Source organism: Pyrus communis, chromosome 5 (genome assembly GCF_041283825.1).
Source record: "Pyrus communis isolate YQ-2024b chromosome 5, ASM4128382v1, whole genome shotgun sequence".
NCBI lineage: Eukaryota > Viridiplantae > Streptophyta > Magnoliopsida > Rosales > Rosaceae > Pyrus > Pyrus communis.
Genome location: NC_142569.1, coordinates 2303797 through 2322996, shown reverse-complemented (window position 1 = coordinate 2322996; position 19200 = coordinate 2303797). Strand labels below are relative to the sequence as shown.

The window sequence follows — 19200 nt, the reverse complement described above, 5'->3', positions numbered from 1 at the left end:
AACAGCACTGTGGAGGCACCCGGCGAGCACCTTCAGTTTGGATAAACAGCACTGTTGCCGCAGAATCAGCCGACCGAGAAGCACCTTCAGTTTGGATAAACAGCACTGCGTCGAGGCCGACCGGTTACCTATCTAAGTCTCGGCCGAGAAGGGTTTTCGAACCCTTGTTGGTAGAGGTCACCTTGCTAGCCTTCTCGGCGTAGTCAGGTGTTACGAATTGCGTTACTCGGCGTACTGGACGCCGAGTGATTTTATGATTGGATACTCGCAAGTAAGTTTCGGGGTTCGACATTCCAACGGCCGAACTACATTTACCATCAAGACATACATCACATTTGAGTACCTGTGCCCATATAGTTTGGTCTCGATTCGACGTGCTTATACTCTTACGAATATAATCACAGTGACCGAATCGGGCTCCGACGATTTGTGAACTCCGCAGAATTAGTAGCCTTGTCTTCAGGCTATAGAACCCAGAGACCGAGAGTGTTCCTTCCTCGGTCGCAATCGCAAGATAGAGAAGTCAACGACGCGCTCAACGCGACATCAACGAATTTTACTCCTCGGCCAAGCTCGGCCGACGAGTTGGCACGCCCCGCATTCAACCGAATGACGTAGTTAGCTTATTAGTTACTCGGCCTGCGCGCCACGTAGGTTTTGTAATTTTTAGAGTCAAGAGTACCATAATAAAACTCATCATTTAAGCAAGTGTAAAATTGTAATATCTGATTACTAAAAAAAGGGCATGATGCTAGGCCTTAGTTAATGAGAAATTTGTAAATGAAATTCATGAAGTGAGAGGAGAGATGTAGAAGATCATAGTAATTAAAAAAAGTCATTGAAATAGTGGGAGACACATTCCACATGCCCCTTGAAAGATGCCTCATTTGCATTATCCTTAAAGCCATTTTTTCATAAGCTAATTAAAAAAAAAACAGACAACTAATTGACAGGAAAAAACAACTGTTACTCCAAAATCAAAGAAATGACACTTCTTTTGCTAAAAAATCGTTGGGTTCCCACATTGTAAGGTCCCATGGATTCAAAGGAGGCAAAGGTTCATATGCATTATTGGCTGATTATGTTGGTTCTTGTCGGGATTGATCTTGATTTGAAATGGATAGAACCGTTTCACCACTTTCTGCTTTTGTAGATTAATTTTGTATTTTTGTCATCCATGAGTTACTTTTACATGTTTAAAATATTTGTAGTTCTACATTTACGTGTAGTGTTTGTTGATTAAAGTTGATGAAATAGATCGATCGTTTTAATTTTTGGTACTATTCATGACTTTGGCTGTGAGAGGTTCAAATACCACATATATCATCCGGATTAGTTCGTTTGTGGAGCAAAGATTGGATGAGATGCAGAACTGGGGAATATAAGCAAGGTTAGAATTCAAAATACTTATTTATTAGACTCTGCTTTGCAGATCCTATAAGGTTTTTAGCATTTGCTATCTTTCTTAGAAATTAATGTCATAACATTGAGATTTATCTCACCGCATTTGACCTAAGCTAAATGATTGTCCAAACTTGTATTGTTTTGTACATCTTGTTTGCTAGTAATGATGGTTTAGCTGCTCATTTAAGTTGCATGTTTTGTTCGTTGTTAGTTAGTATAACAAAGTTGCAATGCGTCAGTGCTTGTGAGTTCTCAATGCCGATTGAAAGTTTTGGTCCTTGAACTTCACTGGAAATAGGTCCTTAACAATTTATTTTCATTTTCCCTTTGGTTTGGATTTCAGGAAGATGATTGCATTATCCACCAAGTTCGAAAAATGGGCAAAATCAGTTCTACCTGGCTAGATGTAGAGATGCATGGATTGCTTAAGTTCTGTTGGATAAATCAGTTTTGCCTGGCTAAAGTACACGTTTTTTTTATGAGGAATACTTGTATACTTTCATTAATGATATTCCACTTTTACTGTTTGGTTCATTCTAACAGTTGAAGCCGTTTATTTTCATTTTATGAAATTTTTAAAGGTAAAGTACAAAAAACTACCTCAACTATTGGAGTCACGACAGTTTCATACCTCATCTTTTAAAATTGACAATGTCATACCGCATCTTACGAATTTGTGACAATGTCATACCTCCATCAATTTTTCTGTTAGTTTTTCTGTTAGTTTTTTTCCTCTTCTTCTTCTTCTTCCGCAGGGAAGTTGATGGTTTTTAAAATAAAAAAAAATTTCCTTCCTCCTTTTTTTCCTCTTCTTCTTCTTCCCTCTTCTTCTTCTTCTTCCTCCTTCTCCTTCTCCTTCTCCTTCTTCTTCTTCCGCAGCGGGGTGTTGATGGGTTTTCAAATTTTTTTTTTTATTTTTTCTTCCTCTCCTTTTTTTCTTCCTCTTCTTCTTCTTCCTCCTTCTCCTTCTCCCTTCTTCTTCTTCCGCGCCGACAATGGGGATTTTTTTTTTTTCCTTCCTCCTTTTTTTCCTCTTCTTCTTCTTCCTCCTCCTCCTCCTTCTCTTTCTTGTTCTTCCGCAGGGGGTTGTTGGGTTTTCAAATTTTTTTTTTTTTTTTGGGTTTGCAGGTGGGGGGAAGAAAATGAAGATGGGGAGAAGAGAGAGGAGGGGGAGGGGGAGGGGAGGGACGAACTGACGTTTTTTTTTTTTCTCTGCTTTTTATTTTTATTTTAATATTTAAAAAATATTAAATAATTGTTTTTTAGTTTTTAATAATTTTTTAATAGAAAGTATGTCCCGAATCAAGCCACGTCAGTACTTAACAGAAAAACTAACAGAAAAATTGACAGAGTTATAACATTGTCACAAATTCGTAAGATGCGGTATGACATTGTCAATTTCAAAAGATGAGGTATGAAACTGTCGTGACCCCAATAGTTGAGGTAGTTTTTTGTACTTTACCCAATTTTTAATCTTTTGTTTTGCTTAAATTTCAGTTTGTAGCCTGTTTTGATTTTTCAATTTTTTTTTTTAAATACTGCTTATTAGGCACAATTTCAAAAAAGTGCCCTCAAGGTGGTTGTCAGATTGTCTGACAGACTGTCAGAATGTAGGCACAAAAAACATCTATTTGTGCTGAACTGTTTGAGCACAAAAAGCCATATTGGGCCCTTTCATCAAAGGTGACAACCATAGAGGGCATAGACAATATAATAGTTGCTGCACTGTTGCCATTGGTCTATGGACACATATGTTTGTGCCCTTTGGCCTCAAAGGGCACAAATAATTTGTTCAGTGCCCATTTTTTTTGTAGTGCTCATCCGTGACCAAATGGGCGGCAGACCTCGTCCGCAGTGGGATAGACCGGTCCGGAGTGAAGGTTTTGATCTTTGTGGAGACTGGTGGACAGAACTCCACAGTTTCACCTCCAGCGGTGATTTCGGCCAGCGTACATTTGGTTAGGTTGTGTGGAGCCAGCGGGTTGGCAAAGGCCAACGGCTTTGGGGCGAGGGTGGTGGCCCCGTAGAGGCCGCCCAGGCCAATTAGGACATTGTTGATCTTGCTCATTCTGCCTATTATGATTAGGGTTTGTGGCTTTGCATGAGATTGATGATCTACGTGGAATGTAGTGCTTGCTTTTTCCAGAGAAGGAAAGTTGGGATTTGTTTGGGAGGAAGGCAGAGTAGGAATTGGCGGAGATGATCAGAGAAGAGTAAGTGCCCATGGTGGTGGTGGTGGTGGTAGCAGTAGCGGGAGAGGATGCCGAAGCCATATGGTTTTGCTTGTGTCAAGTGTTTGACGTGTTTGCGCTTGTTTATCTTGGCCGAAATGTTAAGGTTAATAATCCAATGGTTGTATAAGCTGCCACTTATCAATAGATCAGTGAGTTTGTTTTAATAGATAGTTATGAGATTACTTGGTTAATAATTTTCTATATAGTATATAAGGGAGACTGAACCATTGTATTGTGAATCATCATTAATCACTCATCTTTCTCTCAAAGCTAAGCGCTCTCTTTATTTCGTTCTCAATCTCTCTCTATCTCTTCTACGCTATTTTGGTTAGGTTTACATGGTAACTTCGCCGGTATAGCTAATCGCTCGATAAAATTCTTCGATCTTGGTTGCTTCCGCTCTCAGTCTCTGATCTTTGATCTTGAATCTTTTTCTTCTTGATTCTTGGAGTTCTCTCTCTTCTCCAATCTTCATCTTCTTGATATTAGGTGACCACTATACAAAGACTGAAGATGTTAAAATTAATTAATTAATTAACTTTAAAAAAAAAAAAAAAACAACTATTGATTTGATTGGTCGCCTGAGTATGATATACTGCTGGCAATATTCTTGCCTCGGTAAAGGTAGAGCTTTTCCTGTTTATATCTATCCGAATGTTGTTACCCATTATCACCATGCTACCTAGACTAATTGCTCATTTTATTTTATCTTCTGTGGACTGATCAGTAAGAGAACTTTGAATATCATTGGTAAGTTGTGACAGAAAATGGAAACATCATAATTTTTGTGAAGACAAACATATCTCAAGAATCTTAGTGTTCCTTCGAATTGGAATATCTGCAGCATTACTATTGTTATGAAAAAAGTATTTAAGTATGACAAAACTTGATTGTCTGGATTAATTAAGTATCGATACCAAGGTTACGTCGACCCATTACTTTTTTGTGCTATAGTTATTAGGTACCAATCTCACAATTTGCATTCGAATCCACAGAGAGATTTTTAAGTGGTTTTAGTCTAGTGTTTAATCCTGCGTGGAAGTTTAGAAATATGCCCTAGCTATCCCGATTATGCAATTCACATCTGTGAGCAAGGCAGAGGGTATTCATGGCATATTCAAGGTACGTAGAAGTAATGAGCTTTTATTTTGAGAGAATTAGATATGGAAGGAAATGATCGAAATAAGAATTCATTTTTCACTTTCAAGGTGAGCACAATATTTTATATATATTTTTTATTTCTACTTTGGATACATCATATACACTTCACTCCTTTTATGAAGTTTAGAAAAATGTCTTATACAAGATTAAAATTTAATTTTAGTCTCTAGACTCTATTTAATGTCAGCATATCATATGCATTCAAGGTCTTTTTTTTTTTTTTAGTTATAGTTTTATGGTGCCAATGAATTAAACTTTATAAAAATATTGTAAATTTTAATACTCATTTGAATTCAAATGAATTAGCTTTTATTTATTGACATTTTGCATCACCAATTTATGGTAAGTATCTTATATAAGAAAATATTTTGGTAGAGACTTTTCGGTACATTTTATGTTTTTTGCATATTTTCTTATGTGCCACTAATTTATTACAATATATTTGGGTAAAGACATTTCGGTACACTAGTTTAGTATAATTTGTTTAGGTGTGGACATTTTGGTATACTAATTTAGTATAATATATTTAGGTATAGACATTTCAGTACACTAATTTAGTATAATATGTTTAGATACAAACTTTTCGGTACACTTATGTTTTTGCATATTTTCTTTTGTGTCACTAATTCATTATAATATATTACGGTACAGACATTTCAATAAAATATATTACAGTACGGACGTCTAGTTACACTAATTAGAGGAAGCTAAATAAACTAATCAATAAAAATGTGTATAATAATAAATTTAAAATTAATATAAAGACATTAAATAAGATAACCATCAAATATTGAAACATAAATATAATATAAATTTGAATTAAGTACATATTAAGGGACTAAAATCAATATATAATCTAACGTCAGATTTTTATTAAATTTTAATATTCTTCAAGAATTAAAGTTCAAAAACTCCTTTTAAAAATTATTAATACTAAAGGGAGGGGGAGATGGGGGATTCGAAATTGTTTCATTAAGTAAGGGAGGAGATACTAAATCACATGCAATTATAGTCTAAATATATCATTTTCAAACATTTTTCTAAAGTATTTGGTCCACTCTGATATGCAGACCAGCTGGTCGTCACAAGGATGAAGAATGGTAGTAGTTACTATCAGGTGAAGGACCACAAAACAATCCACGACACTTTTGTCAATCGAAATAGTTGAGTTGAGGGTTTGCTGGTACTTAATTTAAACTAAGTTAACAATCTTTGTATTATTGTGGCTAATAACAAATTAATTACAAGTAATTATGTCTTACTGGCTCGGTTAATTAGTAACTTGACAATATTCTCGTGCCGTATCTTATTTCTTTTCCGCGTTCGCGCATTCACCAGTACACCACTCCCACCTTTATCCGTACGTTTTGGACACACCAGATAAACGTTAAAAGAAAAAGGACTTCCCCTTGCTGTCGTTTCATCATGAATGCCTGGCAGGGTTTTACTTTAGTCATGAACCCAATCACTTCGATGTCTACCTCATCTACAGAATCTATCAATTAACATGTGGTTTAATATCGACATTTTGTTCATCATTTTGTGTTTTTCCTTTCTATAAATATGGGAACTTTAAAATTGAGTAACGTACTTTTATTATAGTTTTACACCGAAATTTAGTACGACCTTAAATAGCATATGAGTTGGATTTGCCTTATTAAAATTTTAAATTTTATATATTTTTAATTGAAAATTTAAATCAAAATTAAATTGATTGTCTTTTTTTTGGGTTTCCTTCTCCCACTCTATCTCCATTCATATCTCGAGCTGATCCTCGCGGCCCCAATCCCACCCCTCATGACCCTTTAATTATTCCCTTTCCCATCTCCACTCTCACACAGTCACACTCCATCCAAACTCTAATGACAAAATTTGAAAAAAAAAAAAATACAAAAAGCCTAGAACCATGGATTTTCATCTCTTGTGATTTTTCGTTTTCTTGCCGACAATTTTGTGGTTTAAAAGGAGACGATCAAATGCCCGCATGTAAAATAGAAATTCTAGCATTTGAACAATGTTAACAAAAAAAAGTGATGATGGCCTTGGCAAGAGGCAGGGAGGTACATAAAATAGGGTTTGATTGATTCCTTAATCTTGAGAAGCAAGATGACGATGACAAGAGGGTGGGCGGACGATACAACGAGGACAATTATAAATTAGGGTTTGAATTTCATAATTTTTATATTATTGAAAATCGTGGTTATTTTTTAATGTATGTGATTATTTACCTCATTTGTCATAAGTTTTTTTTTTTATATAAAATATATAAAACTACCTTAATTATGAATCGAACCACGATCTCATACATTATGTTTTAAATATTGCAATACTTCCTCACACATTTTCACGTGAAACAATACTCAAACTAAATACAAGAACTAACTTGATTTCTTTGAAAAGGTTGAAATTTTACGCATTTTAAAATTAATATAAAAAAAAAAAGAGTTTCATTTTTTTATGGAACACGACACTCTAATTTTTTTTCATAAAATACATATTTTTTTTCAAAAAATCATGAGGCAAATTGCAGCCATGAGCCACGTGAACCTAGTAACTTTTGTCAAAAGGACAACTCTGACTCGACCTCATCCTCAATGGTGCTATGAAAAATATGAACTTTAAAATAATAAAGTTTTGTGAAAAAGTCATGGTGACAGCCAAGTCATATAGAATCGATTAGTACAGAAAGTGAAAGATTGTGCACGTGTTTGTCATGGCAGCTTATGCACATGGCGACAGAACCAAATGCGCGTTCTGTGTGAAATACTTTTTCAAATATGAACCATGGCTTTTTTCTTCATCTCTCTTTTTCAAAACACAGTGGGGGATCTTCTTAGGATAATCGTACAATTCGCCCTTGTGAGAGATATTCTCTTTTATAATTTTGGCGTTTACCTTGAGCACTCAATATGTATCACGTGATTAAAAAGTGATTTATATATCTAATACAAACTTATCACATTATGAAATAATTGCAGGAATGAATCTCTCGTTTCATCGAGACCGGAACTATTAAATTTATGGAAAAATTCTACATAGCATGTTTTAAAACACATCAATTAGTCTGTACTATTAACCACATATTTCTTCATCGATAGGGAAATTCTACGTGGCATGCTTTTCACGATAACATTATCTTTCTTTAATATTCGTAAACAAAACAGAGGTTCTAGATTTGCTAACTCGATGCCAACCTATTATGTTTCATCAATTATTGGTCATACTACTAGCTGTCTAGGAAGATCGACTCTCCCTTACTGTTATTAAAATTTCGAAATTTTCTAATTCTCATTTGTTTTTGTTGCATACGTAATTTGGCATGTATTTTTTAACAATGTTGGATGAAAAATCTAATGGTTTAAGAAATATAAATACGAAATTAAAAAACATTTAGTGACATTAAACAAAGTATTTCTTTATAAAACTAGTAAATTCTTATTTTCACATTTTCCTTACTTTTTGTGCGGCTACTGTCTACAACCTATTCGACCTTGAACCTAATTTAATTCCGTATCAAACGGTCCGTTGGTCTGTTTTTGTAAAATCGTGTTTGTCTATTTTCTTTGCTATAAAAAAAATATCTTAATAATTTTAGATATATTTTTTTAAAAAGAAACGACAGTAGATTTATTGATTCAAAACGTCATTACATGGTTTGAAGTGCAAGAAGCCCCATTAAGGCAGCACACATTCTTCTAATAGTGAGTCAGAAATGAACAAAGGAGGGGACTCAGTCCATTCACCCTCCTGGCTCAAAGAGAGACAAAACGTGCTAGCCTATGGACAATAGAGTTAGCTCGGCGGCCAGTATGGTAAGAATAGCCTCAATGATTGATGGGAGTAGCACCTTGATATTTTCCATAATCTGTCCAACTAAGAATAGATTGATAGACGATAGGGAATGGGTTAAGCAAAGAATGTGTCAAAAAATGGATGTCCCCAGATGCTAACCTTATGACACACACTTTGTAGGGCTCATTCCGTAACATTTTCAAGGATTCGAACCGTCTATATTTCAATTCATCATTCATATACATCTTTGCAAAAAATTAAAAAGATCCAAAATCATTAAGACATTAATTTGTAAGGAAGAAAATGGTCAAATACATTCGGCAAAGAAATACAAAATGACAATCATTTAGTCCAACGGTCAAATGAATTCGGATTTGGGTGATTTTTCGTAGACATGATTTGTGAGGAAAGACCTAAAAGATAAACGGCTTGATCGTTGAAATACATTATGAAGTGGACCTCACAATTAAGCGTCAAAAGAGGTATAAAAAGTGTGTGTCCACTATCCTAACTTTATCTCTATGTATATTATTTCTCTGTACAATTAAAGTGATCATATTTAAGCAACTAGTGGATTACTTTTTTCCCAACAAGATGCCCTTATTATTAGGTTCTTTTGCCTTGTCACTTTCTATTTTAGTCATCAAGAATGCCTTCTTTTTAACTTTTACACATTATTGTAAAAATTGGTCTAGACGGTCATCTAGGCGCTACACAATGGTCATTGTTCTGGATTCGGCCCAAGTCGTGAGGCAAATTGGGAAAGAAAATAGATGGGCACCTAAAGGTGCTAGGCGGCGACTAGGGCGCCTAGGCAGGAGCTGGAGGCTCAAGAGGTCCGAGCATGGTTGAGAAAGGAAAGACGCATGGACTCTGTTTTTTATCTGGAGGAGGAACACAATTTTTTCCAAGGAAGAAGACAATGCATAGTGGAACTTTTTCTGCCAATCCCACGTGTTAAAAGGGTTGAAAAACATTACGAAACTAACTTATAAAGCCCTTAAACTTTATACATATATCCATATGTATAATTATTTAATCGAAATATATATTATTATTTACTTTTAAATACATAAGCACTTATATATAAATGTATATAGTAAATTTACTTAAATCCGCCTAAACGCTAGACCCCAACTTGTCGCCTGACTACTCTTTTTAGAACATTGCTTTTACATAGTTCAAGTTAAAAAGAAAAGGTATATTTTCATAGCCAAATAAAAAACTTTTGGCGCGAGAGTAATTTAGCACACAAAGACAAATTGCCATTTTTCAAATGACTTTGCCAGTTTTTTTCCCAATCAAACACTAAACACACCCATATGGCCTCTACCACAATGGTGAAGAGAAGTGTTGCTCTTACAACACGACTTAGGTTTGAATCTCGTCAGCTCTCTAATCTAACAAATCTATCATTTGACAAAAAAAAATAATAATAATAATAATGAGCTGTGCATCATACTATTAGATAATGTTGTATAATTCAATGGAGATTTTTTTTTTTTTTTTTTTGGGAAAAACAATAGAGAATTAGGTAAATAGAATGTAAAACATTTCCACTTGTCTTCTAAGACCATCTCCAATGGTTGAGCTAAAAGCTAAATATTTTAGCCCGGAAAATTTAGCTTTTAGCCCAGAAACAACTTTTCTGCTCCAACCGTTCTAGCCTAAAATTTTAGCCCGGGATTATTAAAAAATGAACTTAGGCTTTTTTTTTTTGTTAAATTAAATTTAAAAAACAAATAAATATGTAGACTATCGTAAATTAATTTTATATACATTTTAATCTAAAAAAATTTAAATTCCGATAAATATTGGGTGGAGTCCACTTTGATTTCTGGGCTAAATTTTGGGGGGAATTTGGCCTTGGTTTAGCATTTAGTATTTAGCCCCAATTTTTCTCTTGGGTTGGAGTGGGTTTGGGGGGAAATTTTGGAGGGTAATTTGGCTTTTAGCCCACCATTGGAGTTGGTCTAAGTGTCATATCATACAATGGCATGTGATGAATGCATGACCCACACACAAGAATAAATAGTCTTCAATCTTCTATATAATCTAGCTAGGTTTACTCCAAAATTCAATCTTCTGATAAATTTAAGCTATTATAAGATTTTTAGTTATGAGGACCAATATTGAAAGATGATCATTTAATACTACAATTTAGTGATATTTCTCTTCATTTGTAAGTGAGAGGTCTTAGGTTTGATTATTGCCAAAGGTGAATTTGAACTACATTATTGCTAGCTCATTGTGAGGGTAAACCCACTCCCCTCTCCCTTAACGTAGATAATATCGCTTGTTAAAAATTAATAAAAAAAATTTTATGCGCTCATGCTCACCATTAAAACAGTAAACCTGCAACTCTAGATTATGAAATCACATTATTAACATATCATTTTTATAAAAGTACAGTTATATTCTTTATAGAATTAAAATTCTGATTTCGTCTAATTAAGTTTTAAAGAGTAAAATATTCTTTAAAGAATAAATAATGTGGTAAAGGAGTTACTCATTACTATTGTCTGGTCGTATTTCTCTTTACTTGAAAGTGAGAGGTCTTAGGTTTGAATCACGTGGATGGTGAATTCGATATCAAATTAGGCTGCCCATTGTGTGATTTTGCCGAACTCCCTTCCCCTAATGTAAAAATATCAATGTATTCAAAAGAAATTAAAAAAAATGTGGTAAAGGACAACCATGCACCATGGCACGTGGACATGAATTAGCTAGTGACCACCAAGATTATGAGAGTGGATCCCAGAAATCTTCTAATCACATCCGTTAATCGTGCGATCAATTTTCGTTAGGTACTGTTTATATTCAATTTTAAATTAAAAAAATTACAATAATTTATGACCACACAATATACGATAAACGAATATAATTTGAAAATTTAAAGAATCTTTACAAAAAGAATCCGACAAAAATCCTCACTCCAAAATTATACTCTTCTGGCAAAATGCGACATGTTTTCATTTTTTCTGGCAAAACAACTTTGATATTGCTGTGCGTTTAGTTTCTATGTTGTTGGCGTCTAGTGTAGAATAATTAAAAAAGTAAATCTAAAAAAAAACTTTTTTTTCCAAGCCTTAACGTCAATCTTCTATTCTTAAAAGTTTAAGACCATTATAATTAATCAAGAAAAATACTAAGGAGATTCTCTTAAAAGTAGAACTCTTTATGAACTTTCTGTCACTGTATGTTTTTTGCACAATGTTTTAAAGTATTCTTACAAGAATTGACGTTAAATAGTAAGTTGACAAAGAATCGCGAAAAATCTCACTTTTAAAAAAGTCACTTAGCATTTCCCTTTATACAAACATGACTACATGAGTTGATTAATAATTAATTTAATTTCATGTTTTTCTTAACTAATAATTATTTAACCCAAACATATGATTCTATCCCTTGAAAAAAAAAAATCATATTTTATTTGATGAATGGGTAAATGTATGGACAATAGTGTGTTCTGATGTGACAAGTACGTTATATTCATACAATATGCAATGAAAGATGATTTTCTCCCCTCTTATTCTTATTCCCTTCTCTTCTCTCTTCTTACATATTATTTTTTCTCTTATTGTCTTTATAAAAAAAATCAATATAAGATGTTGACGTAGCTAAACCGTAACCGTTCAAATAGAAGGAGAAGGAAATTAGGAGGGGAAAGAATCCTCCTTCCTATGCAATATATAGTCAACAGTGAATAGCTATATCGCCTGTCCTTGCTTGATAAATCAAGGATAAATGATCATAGGTTTTTTCAGCTTATACCTGTAAACCGTGTCTGATGATTTCATAAAGCTACGAAGGGTCGTCTGTGGCAATGACAACCATGGGCTATCGCCTTTTACTATAAGAAGTCCTTCGAGGTGTCGGGCTCCGACCCATTAAACAGGGAACACACACTTCCATGATTCCATCTTTTCATGGATATTTGTAAAAGCTTCTGTAAATTGTGACTATGAATATGCATGCAGTCTCTCAAACTATGCGCGTAGAAATGTGATTTCATAACCTACAGTTGCGGGTTTGCTATTCATTATCTATAGTTGTGATTTCATATCCACAACACATATGTTTGATGGATTAGGATTCTCTCTCTTCTTTTTTTTATCTTCTTTCATCCTTTTATTTCACATTCACTTGCTATAAAAAATTAATATAAGATATTGATTTGATTTAACAATGAGAGTTCAAATGAGAGGAGAGAGAAGGGGAGGAGAAAAAAAAAAAAAAAGAGAGAGGAGAATTGGGCAAAAGCTCTATTCATTATCTACGGTTGTGATTTCATATCCACACATACGTTTGATTGGGCAAAAGCTTCCATCTCTTACAAGACTGAGGGCAAGGTCAAAAGTTATTGGTTGAGATGCGAAAAGATACACTTTTTTTTTTTCCTAGAAAATTTAAAGGTATTTTTGATTACTTAATTAAAAGTGAAAAAGGCAAAAGGAGCTAATTGTGCGAGGACATGTCTGGATTGTATATCGGATACAGATGTTATTCGGATTCATTTTATGAGAATCTTATAAATTTCTACTTTTTAATTATTCATCGTATATTATACGGTTAATTTTTATCAAATATTATTTGTATTTAATTTTAAATAAAAATAGTCAAATGATTTCTGACCGCACAATGCATAATGAATGACTGAGGCCATCTCTAACCGAGGGCTGGCCAAAGGCCTCCAAGATATTAATATTTTAATTAACAATACATGGCCATATTTGCCTCCATTTCCAACCAAGGGCCAAATGGCCATAGAAACATAATTTATTCTTTTTAAACTACAACTTAAATTCAAATCCAAATGGTCACATGAGCAAACATAATTTACTATTTAATGTTGTATAATGGCTTATGAAGTTATAGGAAAAAAAATATAATTTAGAAAAAAAATATGAAACAAATTTTGTGAAATAGAAGTTATAGGAAAAAAAATATAATTTAAAAAAAAATATGAAACAAATTTTGTGAAATAAAAGTTATAGGAAAAAAAATAGAATTTAAAATAAAATGAAACAAATTTTGTGAACTAGAAGTTATAGGAAAAAATGGAATTTAAAAAAAATATGAAACAAATTATGTAAAAGCAAAGTTATAGGGAAAAAAATAGAATATAAAAAAAATATGAAAAATAGAAGTTATAGGAAAAATTTTGTAAATAAAAAATAATAATAAAACTGTAAAAAAAAAAAAATTCAAATGCAAGGGCTAGCTGAAGCAACGGCTAGCTGACATCAGCTAGCCGTTGCATTTGAATTTTGGCCAGCCCCGGGCTGGCTGGCTGGTTGCATGCAACCAACCCTCCAGCCCTTTGGCCCTTTCATATTCCATGAGCCATCTGGCCTAGCCCTCGGTTGGAGACGATTTTCGGGCTATTTTCAACCCTCTAGACCCTTCTGTTAGAGATGGCCTAAGATGTGAAGATCATTAAAATCTCCACAATTTGGATCCGGATAGGATCCAAATCCTTGTATATCAATCAACAAACAACATTTCATTATTACTTTTTTAAAATCAAAATTTGTCATCATTCGATGAGATTCTTGCTTCCATGCATGGAAGCAACGAAGAAGAAAGAGGAAAAACTCTCCAATTTGATTATTGAATTATCACATTCGTTTATAGTTTTTAGATAACTAGTAATACCCTATGTGCTTTTGGAATATTGTTATTGGATGTTACTCTTTAGGCAGAAAGAGTTTCTTGCATTTTAGCATTTTTTTCATGTGTCCGTTTTATGTGCAGTAGATATTGATGTTTGCGCTTCTGGATCCGATCAATCATATAAATTTATAATAAAAAATTAAATTGCAATGTTTGGATGGCACTTAAATTAGTCTGGACTTCTTGTGTTAGAACTAATGTTTTTAACATGGTGTATGAAAGTTAAATATCCCATATATTTTTTTTCATCTACTGTATAAAAAATGAAAAATACATATGTTATTCACTTATACAATACAATCAAACGAGAATAAGAAAATTTCATAATTTGAATAAATTATGGGAGAGTCCATATGCACATGATTTCTGCTTTAGTAATGTAGGACAGAGTTGGCCGGCAGCAAAAATTTAATAGCTTAAGCATAAGCGAAAACACAATATATAAATCTCTATTAATTAATGAAACTCTTTGTCAACCAAAAGAGGATGAAAATACTACTTAGTCTTCTATCATCCAACAAATATGATGGGTAATAATGTAATTTCACAGATCCAATTTTTACTGTTTTTTATTGAAGCTTTACCTACAGGTGATGTTAAAATACCTCAAATATTTTTTTAAAAAAAAATCAAAAACAAAAACCTCTCACTCTCCTCACGTTCTCTCTCTCTCTCTCTCTCTCTCTCTCTCTCTCTCTCTCTCCTTCTCATTTTCTAAAAAAATATGTTTATACACACAAAATGTGTAGGCAAATGCTAGTTATTTCTACTAATTAATAAAACACTCATTGCCAACCAAAATCCTATGAAATTACCAGTTTAACTCTCTAATTAAAACATAACATGAATAAGAATATATGAGGCATAAATGTAATTTCACACAACCAAATTTTGCAATTTTTTTTTCAAAGTATCACTTACATGTAATCCTAACATATCTCTAATTAAAAAAATAAAAAATAAAAATCTCTCATCCCACATTCTCTATCACTCTCTTCCTCTCTCCTATTTCAAAAACAAAAATAAAATTTTTTTTTGACACACTTTATGTGTGCCCATATACTAGTAAAAAAGATAACTGGAATCGCTTCAGGGGTCTCTCACCCAGTCACCCGTTCTTGACCTTTCACCAAGAATTTGGCATCTATCCCATCTCAGGGCTAGAATTTTAATCTCTGGAAGGCATAGCTTTTCTATTCAACTCTTCATTGTTTGTTAATCTGAATTACAAGGGATGTTTATAAAGCCTAAAAACCTAATGACCGCATGAAGGTAAACTTATTGTAGTAAAGAAATCATAATCCAAAATAGAATGGGACACTATATCTAATCTTAATCAAATTGGAAAGAATTTTAGAGCTCGTTGGAAGTACTTTTAAAATAGTTGAAACTGTTTTTGATAAAAATGATTTTGAAACCAATACTTAGTAAAAATGCAAATAAATTCTGGAAAAAAAAAAAAAACACTTAAAGTGTTTCCTAAAAGAAACATATAACTGGTGGTTTTTATAGTAAGCACTTTAAGTGCTTTTCAAACTTGAAAATATTTTATCTAAAAACACTTTTAATCATTTTAAAAGTACTTTGAAATCAACATTTAATCCTTATAAACTAGGCAATCATAAAACTAAACCCCTAGATATTAAAATACTAAGGACTAAAGACTAAAAAGGCTAAAATACCCTTTAATTTAGGAAGTTACCACTCGTGTTCCACGTGGCTTAGCTATTACTAATTTACTACCACCAATAATTGATGAAATATAATATCAAAATAGAGAGGCATAGAGTCAGCTAATCTGGAACCTCTCTTTTGCATGTAAATTTCCTTTCATCCACGAAGAAAAATGTGCTATATATTATTTATTCATGTGTTTCAAAAGTGAATAGTCTCTTCAGTAAGGTGTTGACCTTAAATAAATTTGAGGTTCTATTTTAAAATTAATTAGTAAATAAAAAATAGTTTAATTTTTTATAAGTTCTTGTATGATTTGATTTCTTATCGATGTGAGATTTTGTCCGCGTGACGAATTTTAAAATCTAACATGCGGATAATACAAATTGGATGACATGGAACATGTGTGGGCATTGGACTTCACACGTAGACTAATATGGAGAGTAGTCTAACTCTTCGTTAGCCCTTGCATGTTTGGTCAATCACTAATATGGGACTTTATCCTCACATTCTCACATGCCCCCTCATGTGTGGTGAATATTCAAGCCTTATATATGGACAATACAAATTGGATGACATGGAGCATGTGTGACCATCAGACTTTATATAAGGACCAACCTACTTTAATATGACAAAAATAGTTAAGGTTCTACCGGAAAACTAGTCGGCAATATAAAAAGTAATCCAATTTCTCATAAGCTCTTTTATGATTTAATCCCTCACTACGTGGAACTTTGTCATCATATTCTCCCAAGTCGTGCTCATAATTAATTTGATAGTTGAGGTCCTGATGAACAGTGGGTTTTAGTAGGGGTAGGTTCTTCTGTTGCTCCTACACAGGGCGCATCAGGTTCTGTTTCCACGTGGGTTTTAGTAGGGGTAGGTTCTCTTCTGTTGCTCCTTCACAGGGCGCGTCAGGTTCTGTTTCCATGTGCATAATAAGTTGCTGCCATGACAAACACGCAATCTTTTCAACTTCATACTCTCAAGATAAAGTTGGTCATTTGGCAAGGTAGGCAAAAATTTGTGTCATGATATGTACATAGTATATTTTGTAAAAATGTGGAGTGTTGTTTCACGTCGTAAAGTTAAGAAACTTTGTTAATTTATTACAAGGTGGATAAAATCTTAATTTTCTTTAAAGTATCGAAGTCGGTTGAATCGCATGTTTAATTCTTCTATCATAGTATGAGAGTCAATTGAACTACATGTTTGTTTTGAATGTCACTGAACATGAGAGAATCTGTAAGGATGTAAATGGTTGATCCACATCGAAAAGTCGAGAAACCGTTTGCGATTTTAATTTGTCTTGGAAGATGCGTTTCACCATTTGATGTAGCTCGTATGGGAAGCCTAACTTTTTCTTCTTCTTTTTTTCCCGCAGTATAGATTGCTAACTTTTTCTTTTAATTTGAGGGATTCTTCTTCTCTTACTGATGTTGACATCGGAGTGGTATGGTTCATGAATCTTGACCAAGAGAACCCTTGCGTTCATGAGTCATGATTCATGACAAACATGGCCGGGTCCAACTCCTCCAACTGACCAACAAAATAATCGTGATAGTGGGACTTGTGGATGAGAATAGTTTGTCACATATCAATTAATTGAGTGAGTAAGATAGGCTAAATTGAATTGATGGTCCCTGAGGATGATAGGTTAATCGGATGATAATCGTCAAAAAAATTGGATTTAAACTCTTGTGGTGAAGTTCCGTTAGGATCCAAACCCAAAATTAACAATTGATGTCAACTTCTGTTAACATTTCCACCTTGGTTCTTTGGTTCTGCGTCTCCCCGACTGGTTCTTAGCATCCCATCCCTCTCTCTCATTTTCTCTCCAGATTTTCTGCCTGGAGCAAACCAAAGGATATTTATCTGCATCCCAGCACCCCAATCATAGAGTCGTAGCTATAGTTATGGAACATATGAGTTAATTAACAATAATTTTCAGCTCCAAAATAAAAGAAATTAATAGCAAATTTAAATAATTAGTCTGTGAAATAAAGATTTATGAGAGCGTCGAGCCCACATTGTAGCTGTAGTTTTACCGATCGAAATCACAGAAGTACATAACCTCTCTCTTCTGGAGCCGACTAAAAATGTTGTGCTTAATAGAACACTGTTCGTTCTCTTCATACATGCCTCAGAAATCCTGTTCCTTTCTCTCCTCTCCTCTCTCTCTTCAGCTTCCCTTCATTTATTTTTTATTTTTTATTTTCAGAGAAAACAATCAAACCTCAAACAAAGATAATTCTTCAGTGGATGATGATGAGGTATGCTTGCTGCTCCTCTTTTCATGTTTCTTGGGTTTTGTTTTGCTTGATTGGTGTTTGATTCTCAACGAATTAGTCCGACCCATCGATTGATTTTGTTGGTTGGTTCAGATTTCATCATTTCTACAGCCAACAAAACCAATCAAGAAATGTTAATCTAACAAAACCAACCAACAAATTAATGATTAATTTACTGAATTGGATTACTAGTTAATTACATGCTACATTAACTATTAGGAAATGTTCACAGGGTAATCTAGAAAAAAGAGGGAGTGGGTTAACGGAAATGTTAATTTTGGATTTAAATCCTAACGGAACTTCATCACGAGGGTTTAAATCCGAAATTTTTTTATCACAGAGGTTATCTTCCTATTAACCTATCACCACAGAAACCATTAATCCAATTTAGCCTAAGATAAATTACATGTAATTAATTAGTTATTTGCCACAATAACACAAGGGTTGTTGGCTGATTTTTAATTGACAATTACATGTAAATTAGTTGTTTTTTTTTGGAAGGAATTACATGTAAATTAGTTGTTTGCCACCACCCGATAACGCTCAAACTCTCCCATTATTTCAATTGATAAAAAAGAGCTTTAACGAAAAATTCTTGGTACTGTTTATTTTAACGAAAAATCATATTTTTACACTAAAAAATCAATCATGATATTATTTATTTTATCATTATCATTAAAACTTCAAGTTTTTAAATTATTTTTATTAATTTTCCTTTCATAAAAGTAATTCGTGGATTGTTTTGTGGTCCCCGTGACAATACCTAGTAACATGTATAGTGGATTGTTTTGTGGTCCCCGTAATATGTATCGTGGATTGTTTTGTGGTCCCCGTGACAGTACCTAGTAATATATATCCTTCGAATAAGAATCTTCTCTTTCTTTTTTTTTTTTTTTTTTTAAGGGGGGAGATCTTAGAATTCTTACATTATGATTGTTCATTATGCATTATACGATCAGTTTTCGTTA

General features: G+C 33.4%; 1 long non-coding RNA gene across 1 annotated transcript; it reads left to right on the top strand.

The window, feature by feature from the left end:
• The first annotated feature begins 1251 nt into the window (after nucleotides 1-1251).
• LOC148696545 (uncharacterized) lies at nucleotides 1252-1938 on the top strand. Its single transcript, XR_015962244.1, has 2 exons — nucleotides 1252-1390; nucleotides 1748-1938. It is a non-coding gene; the product is annotated as an uncharacterized LOC148696545 (long non-coding RNA).
• Nucleotides 1939-19200: the final 17262 nt, after the last annotated feature.